Genomic DNA, 12,045 nt, shown 5'->3' on the forward strand with positions numbered 1-12,045 from the left:
GGATGGAGTGCTTCATTGTGGCAAAAGTTGTACTTGTTAAAAAGTTGTTTGTTGATGGCAAGACACCTGCCTTGCACTGTGCCCAACATCTGCCTTTTCATTCTTCTGTCAGACAGGTTGTGCTGTAAGTTGGTTTTTTGGAGCTGTTTGTTTTTTGGGCCAAAGCTGCTGAGCTGGGTTATTAACTGAACTAGTTTTAGAGCATGTTATAGGAATACTTTGACCAGTGTACTTGGTGACCTTTTTCTCTTTTGTTTAAGAGGTTATATGAAGAAAAATGGGTGGACAGGGCCTGACAAACCGCAAAGTGAAAAAGAGCTGTAGGGAGTCAGTGGCGCAATCCTGCCTTGTCACAGATGCCCTTGGTGTTTTCTGAGAAGTCAGCTACACGTGTTATTGGTAAAGTGTTTATGTATCATTTTTTCATGTTTGATGATGTCATGTAAACCTGTTCAAGATTTCAGAGCAGGTCAGTCATACCGTAGTGAAGAACAAAAAAGAGCTGAGGCAAGTGCCCAGCGCTACATAGAATGAAAAACAGGAAGATAAAAAGGAATACTGAACGTCTGCACTACTGATGTGAGCAGGGTCCACCCTGCTTGCTGAAGGAGTGGGAGGTTCTGCAGGAGAAATTGTTCAATATATAGGGAATCTGAGGATTGCATTTTTACCTCAATTGCACGATATTGTTGCTTTGCATATGTGATACCGTGTTTCAGTCTCTATTTCCAAAATACTCTTCAGCACAGATTTCTGACAGGGCTCAACACCAGGTGGAGGTCCTGTGTCTGAAGGTAGTATCGGAGCACTTGAAGGCCGTAAGCAATGAATGAAGAGGCTTTAGTGGAAAAAACTTGCTTTTACATAGAAACATTAAGGTGAGTGACTCTATATCTGGAAGTACCCTGAAAATTTCTCAGCAAAAGCAGCTGGCAAGAAAACACATGCTTTTGCTGTTTCATCGGTGTCAGGGGGGTCAGTAGGGAGGGACTGGCTGAGCAGTGGTGGCAGATCTCTGTGTGGAGCAGAGATGGGGGCAAGCTGGGATCTTATTCCTGCCCAGAGGAGGAGGAAGGTGGCTGTGACCTGTGCTCCACCAGACAAACCCGCAGTCAAACCTCTTGTCTTGGGAGAGTGATGATGGGGGTTTAATTGTTATGTAAAACATAGCCATCAGGGGCAAGGTGAAGAGATCGCTGGGTGGACAGTTACATGTCAGTTTCCTGAAAGGTGTGAGGGGCTCTTAGGAGCTGTGTCAGGGTTAGCCAGAGTAGTGCATTCAAAGCAGATGGAGAGCTGCCTGAGAAATTGCTGCTTGTTTAAAATGGAAGGCCTGTTACTGGAACCACCACGTTTGAGTTTAGGGATAACCATCTGGTCTACCTGATCGTGGAATGTATTTCACAGTACGTGTGCTGTATTTCAAGGAAATACTTTGTGGTTTTTTTAAATTAACGTATAAATAAGAACAGTGCAACGTGGTCTCGGTGAATAATGTACTCACACTGAAACTTGGTTACTTGCTCCACATCCAGTGCGTGCTGGGATGCTGCGGCTTTCCAGTGCCACATCCCTGTGCCCTGGAAGCAGCAGCAAAGGAGCCAGGCCCGAGGGCTGCGGTTGTGATGCCTGCGGCGAGCATTCTTGATAGGCATTTCATTATTGATTTCTTGATACAGTAGTAGTGACAGCAGAATCCCTCTGTAACCTAAAATATAATTTGATGCCCTGTAATCGAAAGTATTGTAAATTGCATTGATACATTATTAAAGAGTTCTGAATTATCTTATTCTTCATGGAGCAGCATTTATGGGTCCCCATATGTGATGCTCGTTTTATGAGTTGAGAACTGTCTTAAGGAATGATTCAGGTGTCACTTTAACTGATTTGTGATGTGGTGCAGCAGAATTCAGGCTGAACGGAAAGTGGCTGTAGTCACCAGGCTGCTCTGTGGAGGCTTTCTGCAACCTTTTTAACTGTGATTGTATCTTTTTATTTATTTATTCCCCTCCCCCGCCCTTGCCTGTGCCCTTCTGTAGAAGGTTCCATCCAGCTGTAGGCTTTGTCCTGTCTGATAACAATATGTATTGTGTAATTCCAAGTGCTGTAAGGGTTAATATTTAAAACAAAAGGGAGAAAAAAAAAAAAAGGTGCCTGTATTTGTTCCAGAGGTTTTGCTGAAATGTAGATGTCTTTTAAATATATGTGTACAACAGGCCAGAAGACGTGTAAGCCAGAGCATGAATGAGCTACTGATAAGACAGAGATTAGGAGAAGCTCAGCACCAGCGATTTGTTGAAGTATTTGTACAGGATTTATTTTTGCATTGTTCACAACATGGAACATATTTTTAAGGCCTGTACACAGTGTTGCGCTTTTTAATTCAGTTGATTTACTGCAGGTATAATAATTCAGAAATGGTATCCTATTGCCTGCCAGAATCCTCTTGTGTTGTCTGCAGATGATGCCTCTGGGAAGTGGGAGGATAGATGGGAGATTTTTTTGCTGATGGGAGAGGGTGATGCCGTTGAACTGTATCTTGATTGCAGTGTGCTCAGATTTTTCTTCCTAAGTAAGCCAGCCAGCTGATTATCTCCAGCGAAACAGCTCCCTGAACAAGTGTAGCATTAAAGGCTGCTGTTTGCTGTCCTCCTGGCCCTGGCAGTGAGCGAGGGGACAAGTGGCCTCGCTGACAGGCTGTCCTGGCCCTCTTCCCACTTGGTGCCGTGGCTGTCAGGCACGGGGGGGAACTGCCTCTGCTGAGCCCTATCCGCTGCTGGCCACGTGCATCCCCTGTCCAACAGCAGTGCCCTAAAACCACCCTTTTTACTTTGACTCCTGGCTGGTGACTCACCGTTGAAGTGGCAAAGTAAAAAGCTGGTCGCAGAGATTGAGGTTTGCCCATGCAGCAGTGATGTAACCGTGTTCAAAGGTGTTTCCTGGCTGAGGGAAGAAATAAAACCGGGAAAAAAAATATTGTTGGGGTAGTTGGTTGCTTGCAGTGATGGCTTATTGTCACTGGAAAACGTGGCACAACTCAGTTGTGGGTTTTTCTGTCCCTTTTATCCCTGCTGTAAAAAGTTCTCAGTCCTATAAACTTAGGCTATCAGAGATACATTTATTTTTTTTCTTCTAACGTGAAGTAATAATTTTCGGTAAAAGTGAGAGATCTGAGCAGGTAAAACTAAAAAACAACTGTAAATCAGGTAGAGGTAAGATGAGATACAGACTAAAAACGTTACATGGGTGATGGAAGTGACAGGGTTTGGGTTATTGCTGTTGAGAAGAGGCAGCTGTTCCCTGCGGGAGAGTCAGGGTGCCTCTGCAGCTGGAAGGAGCTATGCCAGTCGCCTTGCTGTCCTCTGAGGATAACACGCAAACAAGGATACAGCAACGTCCAGAGTCACCGGGAAGAATGCAGTCTCAAAAAGGCTTTAGGTTACTAGTACTACAAATTTTTAAGAAAAAGCAAATAAGCAAATAGCAGATTTACAAGGGAAGCAAGTCAAATGAGTGTTACACATCACTTCAAAAAGATCAGGGCAAAATAATTAGATAAGCCGGAGGATAAACTTTTCTACCACAGCAAGAGAGTCTGGTGAACTAGGAGGTCTCCTCCCACTTCTAGGTTTTACTGCTCTGGAGGCACAATTCAGAATGAAATACACAGCTCCACATGGATGACAAGATACTGCTCTAAGACCAGTCGGTTTCAGATTTCCTGATGGTTGGGTGTTTCTTTGATTGTGGTTCTTGTCCTTTCTTCCTCTTCAGTAAAATCAATCTCTCTTTCATCTGAAATAACTTTTAAAGAAAGCTTAGCTGCAATGGAGTGCTGCTGTGGTTCACGATGGTGCCCCTTGCAAGGGAGTGAAGACTGGCAGAGTGACCTTGGTTATCAGCCAGCATAACCACACTGAGATGAACTGTGGGACCATGATGCTTCTAAACATCGCTTTCCTGTGGATGTGGTGTAATGTGGATTGTAAAGAGGACAGAATAGTTTGGTTGTTTGTATCGAGCTAGTACTTCCCTGGCCACCCAAAGGGCATGGTTCCTCACGGTCTGCTGGGGCCCTGTCTATGCGTTCCCAAGGGTAGGACTGCACTCTGTGAGGTCCATGCCATCTCTTCTTTTATCATGGCATTTTCTCCCATAATTTGTTACCTCCCTTCGTTCTTTTGATGGATGTTTTTATCGCAAACAAAAGATAACTCTTTGGTGTGTGAGAGAAGGCCCGTGTAATCATGACTTGAAGCCAACGACGACAATTTGCGGTTAAAGACTCTCTTGTGTTGGGTATATTCGATGAGGGATCTGTAAATATTTCCTTACCAACAGTTCTAATTCTGTAGCTTCAGAGCAGTTTTCACTACTGCATGGGATGCATTTCAGTGTGTTTCTTAGAGGGGGCAATTCGCTTCGCGACCAACCTTTCTGTCTTCTAATTTATTTGTAGCATAATGTGGCAATTTGTAAACATATCTGTGTGTAAAATCTGCAGAGAATGCACCAGAACTTACCAGGATACTTTCTTGTCTCGCTTGCCCGAGCAGTGCTAGGTCTGCGCTTGCTCCTAGTGTGCATCAGTTGCGACTTCCAGTGCTGCAAGACTCTGGGTTAGAAGAGTGTGAACCTTTCAAAACATACTTAAAATTGTTTTTTTCCTAACAGGTTTTATTGCTAAGCATGCTGATTTCTTTACTTGCAGCTGTTTCTCAGCTTAATTCCAAACTAAGTGCAAATCAAAAAATAAACAAGTAAACAAACCCAGTCTTGTCCAATACAAATATATTAACCTTTCCTTCACCTTGCTTACTGTTTCTTTTAGTAAATTCCATGCTTATTTTCTTTTGCCCTTTAATCTTGTTACCTTTGCTGTTTGTCCTTTGATGTTTATTTTTCTTTGTATTCCTAGGGTTAGTTTCTGCTGTGATACGCTGTATGTTGTTTGAGCTACAGTGCTGTGCTTTGTCAGAAGTAGTAGGCTACTCATTTCAACAAGCAATGAGTAATGTGTGTATCCCATGTTCGGTGGGTTTAGATGTCTCAGGTACTTTCTAGTTTTTTTTACTTCGGTTTGGGTTTCATGAGCATATTCAATCATACTGCACAATGAAACTTAAAGCATTTAATTAAGCAACAATGTTAATTTATCTGCTGCCTGTTTTTTACTAATCTGGTACAAATGGGCGGTTTGCAAATTGCTACTGAGAGCAAGATTGTGGTGAAATAGCTTTCGTATTGCAGAAGAAAAGCCTTTGTATAACCAAGTTAAAATGATATATGCTTTTCCTTTTAAATATAGGGATGAATTTAAATGGGTACACGTTATTATTTTGTTTGCAGTTGTCAAAAGCTCATTCATTTGAAGTCAAACTACCTAGCTTGCTGCTTCAAATTGCTTTTAAATTACACATGTGCTGATCAGTCTTGAAAAGCCAAATTAAAAACTCAGCTGAGGGCACGTTTTAAGGCCACAGATACAACACTTAATTCTAATCTGGTTTTCACAGGCTCACCTCCCACCTCCAGTACCTTTCTGGTTCCTGGCAGAACTGGGGGGAGAGGAAGTTTGAGTGACTTAAATATTTCTAGGAAGGCGGGGAGGACAGGAAAAGGTGGAAACGTTTACATAATGACCTATTTGCATTCCTTAGTTTAAACTCTTAGAAACAAACTTAAGAACATGTGATGTTGAGATAATTGGTACTATCACAATTTGTGATTTATTTTATTTTTTTTCCCCCGAGGGGACTTGCTCCCATTCCACTGTAAGTCATTCTCGGTTTCACCTGAGGACACCATGGCTTGATCTGGGTTACACAGTGATCTGCAGGAGAGCTCTTGGCAGTCAGGTTCTTCACTTTTTTTTTTTTTTTTAATATTTTTGACTAGTAAGCTGCAGAAGTTATTTAGAGGTTATGTGTACATGTAATTTGCTTGAGTTGTAATTTGTACTGAAAAAGTTTGAGAATTCCTGTACTCCGTCAAACGGTTTACCCTTGAAATGACCTCATTCACCAGGATCTTCAGAGGAAGGAACTTGAATAATTTTCTTGAAAAATCACTGAACCCTCAAAACTCTCTGTAAACAGTGCTTTACATTTTCTAAAGGCCCTTGGTTAGTTTATTCTCTAAAATGCAAGCTTAATGCCTTGCAAAAAATATTACTTATTTTGTCTAGTGTAGCTCTGTGTGCAGTTAACATCTTCAGGTTCATTTCTGCCAGTCTGCTGCTGCCCCACTAGCAGGTCTGCGTGCTGCTTTTTCCTCTAGTAATGTATTCAAATGTAATACATTTTAACAGGTTAATTGTGCACAATGTATTTTAGAATATTATTTTTTTTCTGGTACTCAGTCCTTTCTCATCTACCAGGCTCTTTCACATCAATTTTAGCAGCTGTAATGTCTACGCTCCTGATGTTGGTTTTGCTTTAAAAAAGTGGCAAGAAAAGATCCTGCAGTGACTGAGCCTCCATGACATCTTCTGCATCTTGGAGGGAAAACCGGTGTGGAAGTACGGCTGGCAAAGCTGGAAGCAGCTTGCCCTGTACTGTTCCCGGATAACATACCGACTTCTTTGGGGCATTGTGCTTTCTAACTGATATTTGACTGCAGCTGATATTTTCATAGCTGTCAGACTGTGGGAAATAGAGGTACCTTCTGCTCCTCGTTGGGGATTGTATAAAAGGGGACTGAAACACAGGGACCGTCAGAAGGAAGAGAGCACGGAGCCTGGGAATCGCTGCTGGTTTATCTCCAGCCTGCCCCTGTAATCCCTGCAGCACTAATATTGTAAGTAATGAATACTGTGCAGGATGCTTTGGTGCTGAAGACTATCTTTAAGGACAGTTTTGCGCTGTGTACTTCTGTTGAAATTGCATCTAAAGATGGACAGGCCATCCCAGAGCGTTTGTCCCCAGGGCACCAAGAGCTGGGCTGCGGCCGCCTGCCCCGCGGGACGTGGACGCTGCCATCGCTGGGAGCTGTAATCGGAACCAGCTCGGAGCGTGGGAAAGGAAGGAACTATCCTGCCGGACGGCAGTTTGCAGAAATATGCCCAGCTGTCAAGGGGCCGGGGAGGGGGGAGCGCTGTTTTGTCCATTTTCCACCTAGAAATGCGATCACAGCTGTGCACACCGGTTTTAAGAGGTGTTACATGCCTTTTTTTTTTTTTTCCCCTTCATACCTGAACTTATATATATTTCAGACTCTTAAATTTAATGGCTTTTACTAAACGTAGTCTCCTTCAGAACATCTGGGCTCTCCTGTTCTCATACAACTGAGAGTAAACTGTGCTGTTGTTCTGTGCTGTTACGCAGCCCCATCTCTATCCAACAGTGCTTTGAGCAGCTTTTACCATCTTAAATGATGATGTCATTATGCAAAGACATGTTGAAAAGTTGGTGGATTTCTGGTCATTTAACAATATTGTTCAACGTGTGGTAAAATTTTTCACGGTGCTGATGCATGGCTGTCCTGCAGGAGCTCTGCCAGTGCTCCGTCCCGCTGCTCCCAACCCTTGTTGCATCCAAGTGATTAATATCCTCTTCACTGATTGAATGCGCTGGGTTTGATTTTTTTATTAAGCTGCTTGCAAAATGTGTTTCTGAAACTGTTGGTGACTCAGATGCATGACAGTTACTTCCCCAAAGCACATGCCCTTTGCCTGGAAGTGAGTAGCAGTGTTCTTGCCCTCGTTTCTGGGCTTTCACCTGCAGCACCAAGCCCTGTAATAACCGTTGCATGACTGATAACGGAAACGTTGTCTTTGTAGCAAACAGAAAGTGAGGGCCTGACGTGGTTGAAGTGGTTTTCAAGTCTCTGAGCTGTGTTACAGAAAATTGCATATCCTCATGTATTGCTTTCTGGAAGTGTGTTTTGTTATGGCCAAGAAAGAGAGGCTGAAGATTCAAGGCCAGTGGGGCAGCAGATCGGTGGGATGTGTTAATAGATATCTGTTAGTAAAATTTGTGGTAGGATCACTTTGAAGACATTTATTTTATAAAAGTACATTTATGGAAAATGTTTATATTGTATTTACTTTATTAAAGAGAACAACCAACCAACCAAACCAAACCTAAAAGGCTTGTCCTGCAAAGGATGGTGTGCTCTTTTGATGGTATTTTAAAATGCTTAGGTTCATATGCTCCCTTATTAATTAGATGGACAAATTGAAGTTTGGTGGAGAATAGGTGCTGTATCACAGCCGCTTGCACGTGAGGCATCAGAGTTAAAATTGGAGCTGGCGTATGCTGCCTTCCTCTCTAGCTGGATTATTCTCATAACAAGGAGAATGAAATATGCTCTGCAGCCCCTCAGAGAAATAGTCCTCTTACAAGTGTGTAGGTGTGAACTTGTATTATTTTTCTGTGTTTTGGACATATTTATAAGAAATGTGTGTTCACACTGACTGTATCTTAACACTACTGCTTTTGCCATAAGAAGAATGGAAACTTGACGGTCAGGTAAATTTTCAAATTCTTGGATGTGTTTATGAGGCATGCTACTCTTTAATTGACTTACAAGCCTCAAATGTCCTGTTTAATAGTGTGCTTTTCCCAGGTTAATTTAATGTAGTCATGTGTTTTCAAAGGCAAATTATTTGTGAACATCACGTAATTAAAGCTTCTAGGAACCTAGATGCATTGCTATTTTAATATTGCTGGAAATTTGAAATTGTGTATTTCCCAGTTTATAAGCTTGGGGATGTGCGCTCCCCAGCACTGTACCCCTAAACCAGCAGCCTGGTTTACCTAACGACTCTGTCTTTAGTCATTAGAGAGAATCTTCTGCAGGGATAATTCAGATAACCTGCCCTGTGCTGAGAGCTCTTCTGGTCTCAAGACACTTGTCCCTTCGTTGAGGGAAGGGAGCATGGGGAGATCAACTGGTCAGGTCCTAGTGTTGGGTAATGGACCTTTCCTGTGTCTGCTTGTGTCTGTCCGTATACAGAGATTGATTCATACTGCTCAAAGACACTTACCAGAGCCAACAGAACAAGACAAAATAGACTGAAGTATTTTTGATGCGTTATTTCTGGTATATGAATAACTATGATCAGGTGATAAAACGTTGGTAGACAAAGGACGTGGGCAGTTTGAATGGGAATAAAGCACGGTGTGATTTTTAGGTTTGATTTGAAGTGAAACTCCAGCCTTTTGATGTTTACTTCCCAGGGGTGGAAGTGGCTTGTGTCAGGAAACGGAGCTCTTTGGGGAAGGGCAAGGCGAAGAGAACTGGTAAGTGTGAATTCAAGTGAGAGCTTCAATGGTGGTAGTGGTGAGTAGTGGTGATGCCCGGGTCGGGCAAGGTTATGAAAACCCAGAAAAGGGCAGGGTTTGAAAGGCTGAACTGGGCTTGCAGGTTCTGTCTCTGGTCATCGCCTTCTCAGTGTAGCCAGGTACAGGGCAGAAGTTGCAGCTGGTGTGAGTGATGTGCTTCCCTGTTTCTGCTTTGAATGAGAACCTGAATCCAAAGAACATCTTGCAAATATATCTTTATGTGCATTGAAGTCTTTGTTGTAAAAATGATTTTTATAGCAAGATCTCCTCTTATTTTTCAATAAATTGAATCCAGCTGTGCTGTAGCTTTCACTTAGGGAATCAGGAAATGTGCTTACCTTTAATTTTATAGAATCATGGAGTTGTTCAGGTTGAAAAAGACCTTTAAGATCATAGAGTACGACTGCTGCATGAGATTGCACCCATCCATTTCGAGGCATTCCATGGCTTTGATGGTAGTTATTGAGAGTTGCTTCAGGATGCAAGAATGAAATGAAAAAGCTGAAATTTTAAAGAAAATACTGTATTTCTTTTGATAAATTTTCACGGGAGGTGATACGGGCACATCTGTTGATGTCTAGTGGGCTGCTGCTCAATCCTGACTTGAGGAACCACAAATACCCATTGTGTTGGGCAACATGACTGGCTCCGGAGCTCGCTCGTCCTCCAGCGCGAACACTGCAGCTATTCATGCCGTCTGCTTCAAGGGGCTGACAGCAATCTTTATCTCTGCATGGAAACTAGAATTTTCTTCAGGGACAAAAGCAACAAAGCTTGAGGGGGGAAAATGACAGTGTTCATTTATTTCACCCCGTCAAGGGCAAGGCAGGAGTGTAGGGAAGTGCCCCCTTCCCCGAGCCAAAGGTGATACGAACTTTTTATTTTCTGGGGCTTGTGGTTGTGTTTTATATACGTCCATCTTTCTCACAAATGAGGTATTTCTATTTTTTTAAATCTCATTCGGTCAGAAGGGCATAATGCTTTTCTTAAAGATTCCTCATTGTATCGGGTTTTTTAGTATTATTCCATTTTTTTAAGACTATAGTATTCATTGTGTATCAATCAATTGTATCTATGAAATATAAATGCAGTTTCAAATTATTGTTGCGATCTCAGTTAGAAGGAAAGAGGAACTTTTTTGGCTCGTTTCAGTATCCAAAAATCAATAGTTAGAGCGATAAGGCCTATGAATGTCAGAAGTACTGCATTGGTGGAGTTGGTGGCATGTCGGAATCTGCCGCTTAGGGGTTTGCAGCAGTTAAGCCGTAGCTAATACATTTTCAAAAGTACGAAAGAGATTCTGTTAATTTTCAGGGCCAAAAAGAAACAAAACTCAGAAACCGCAGAGGCATTTGTGTAATTTCTAACTCTGTGTTTAAGAACTCCCATGGGAACCTCTTCAAACCAACAGGTGTTTTCTAGCTTTTTAGGTCTTTGTTGTTTCTAGGTTTTTAGGTTTCCTTGGAAACATATAAACAATTGCATCACATGGCTGCACTTTGATCAGAATCTTTAAATGCTGAGACTGGTTTAATTGCAACACAGGCTGTTTGGTAATATGAGTTTGTGAAATAGTGTGTCCTTACGATAGCTTTGTACCTAAGTTGTGGTATATATACAAATTCAAGCTGTACCAGGATAGTAAGTGTGGCAATTGGTAATTGTTGTAGTAAAATTAATTTTGGGTTTGCTGGGACAGCAGTGTCGGGGTGTTTCTTTGGGTTGTTGTTGTGGTTTGGTTTGGGTGTCATCATCCCCCTCCCTCCTCAAGTTTATTTTAATTATGACCAAAGTTAAATAATTGAGCAAGGATGGTATTTATGGCAGCAGTTCCCTGGTGTTGCTGGGCCTTAAAATAGGCGGTTTCCCTGTACCAAATCCCTATAGCCCATGTTGCTTCTGGATTGTTTGAAGCTGTTAATTTTCTTTTTATTTTTTCCCAAGGCATGCAAGCAGGTATCGGATACATTTACACTGTTGTGTCTTTTGTAGGAAGAATGGGCAAAGAAGCCATTGCCTGTTTATAAAGTTTCTGGAATGCTAGAATCATTTGGGCGCTTTGTTTCCAAGCAAACAAAGTCAGGACAATGGGGAAAGGATATTGTGATTGGGCCTCTGGGACTCTACTACTGCATTTTATTTTGAAATAGCCTTTAATATTTCTGATCTGATATCCTGAGCAATATAAGAAAATTCCAAGTGGACGGCTAGCTTTCCTTATTTTGAAAATGTCTCTGTTTCCCTCCATTATTATTATTTTTTTTTTCCAAACTTAAGATGCAGGTTATTTTCTTAATGCCAGAACAGCTTATCTTCTGGTGGTGCACCAGTGTATCTGAAAAGATCAGCAAAAATTAACTCTCGGCACAAATCATACCAGCTAACGTAGTTCAGTGTCCTGCCTGAAGGTAAAGCAGAAAATAAAACAGTGAAATAAATTATGGAAATAAATAACATTGCAAGAGGGAGCGTTGTGTATGAGGGTTAGATGATGGATGTTGTTTGAGACTGTCTTAAGTGTGTGTCCATGAGCTTTTGGCCAGATAGGATCAAGTCTTTAAAAATTCAGATCTTCCACGTGTGTCTGAATGAACGAGGAACCTTTATAGTGTTGGATCCTAGAGGGGACTAAAATTATGACATGGCCTTGTGGTCTGGAGATCTGAATCCAAACTGCTTCTCCTTCCACCCTTGAATAATATGAGCAGGCATTATTCTGTAGATGTCTGTTAAAACTTTATTATAAAATATTGGTTCA

The 12,045-nt window shown here is 41.9% G+C and overlaps 1 protein-coding gene across 2 annotated transcripts in view; it reads left to right on the forward strand.

Moving 5' to 3' along the window:
* The window catches only part of PTPRE (protein tyrosine phosphatase receptor type E), a 109,019-nt gene that overhangs the window by 3,180 nt on the left and 93,794 nt on the right, over nt 1-12,045 (forward strand). Inside the window, exon 1 of one of the 2 annotated variants that reach the window (XM_040606248.1) lies at nt 6,445-6,798. The exons of the other annotated variant lie outside the window; for it this stretch is intronic. The gene's annotated coding sequence lies outside the window, so the exon portion shown is untranslated. Of the gene's footprint in view, nt 1-6,444; nt 6,799-12,045 lie in introns of those variants that run through there. 2 annotated transcript variants of the gene reach the window in all.

Source organism: Falco naumanni, chromosome 9 (genome assembly GCF_017639655.2).
Source record: "Falco naumanni isolate bFalNau1 chromosome 9, bFalNau1.pat, whole genome shotgun sequence".
Taxonomy (NCBI): domain Eukaryota; kingdom Metazoa; phylum Chordata; class Aves; order Falconiformes; family Falconidae; genus Falco; species Falco naumanni.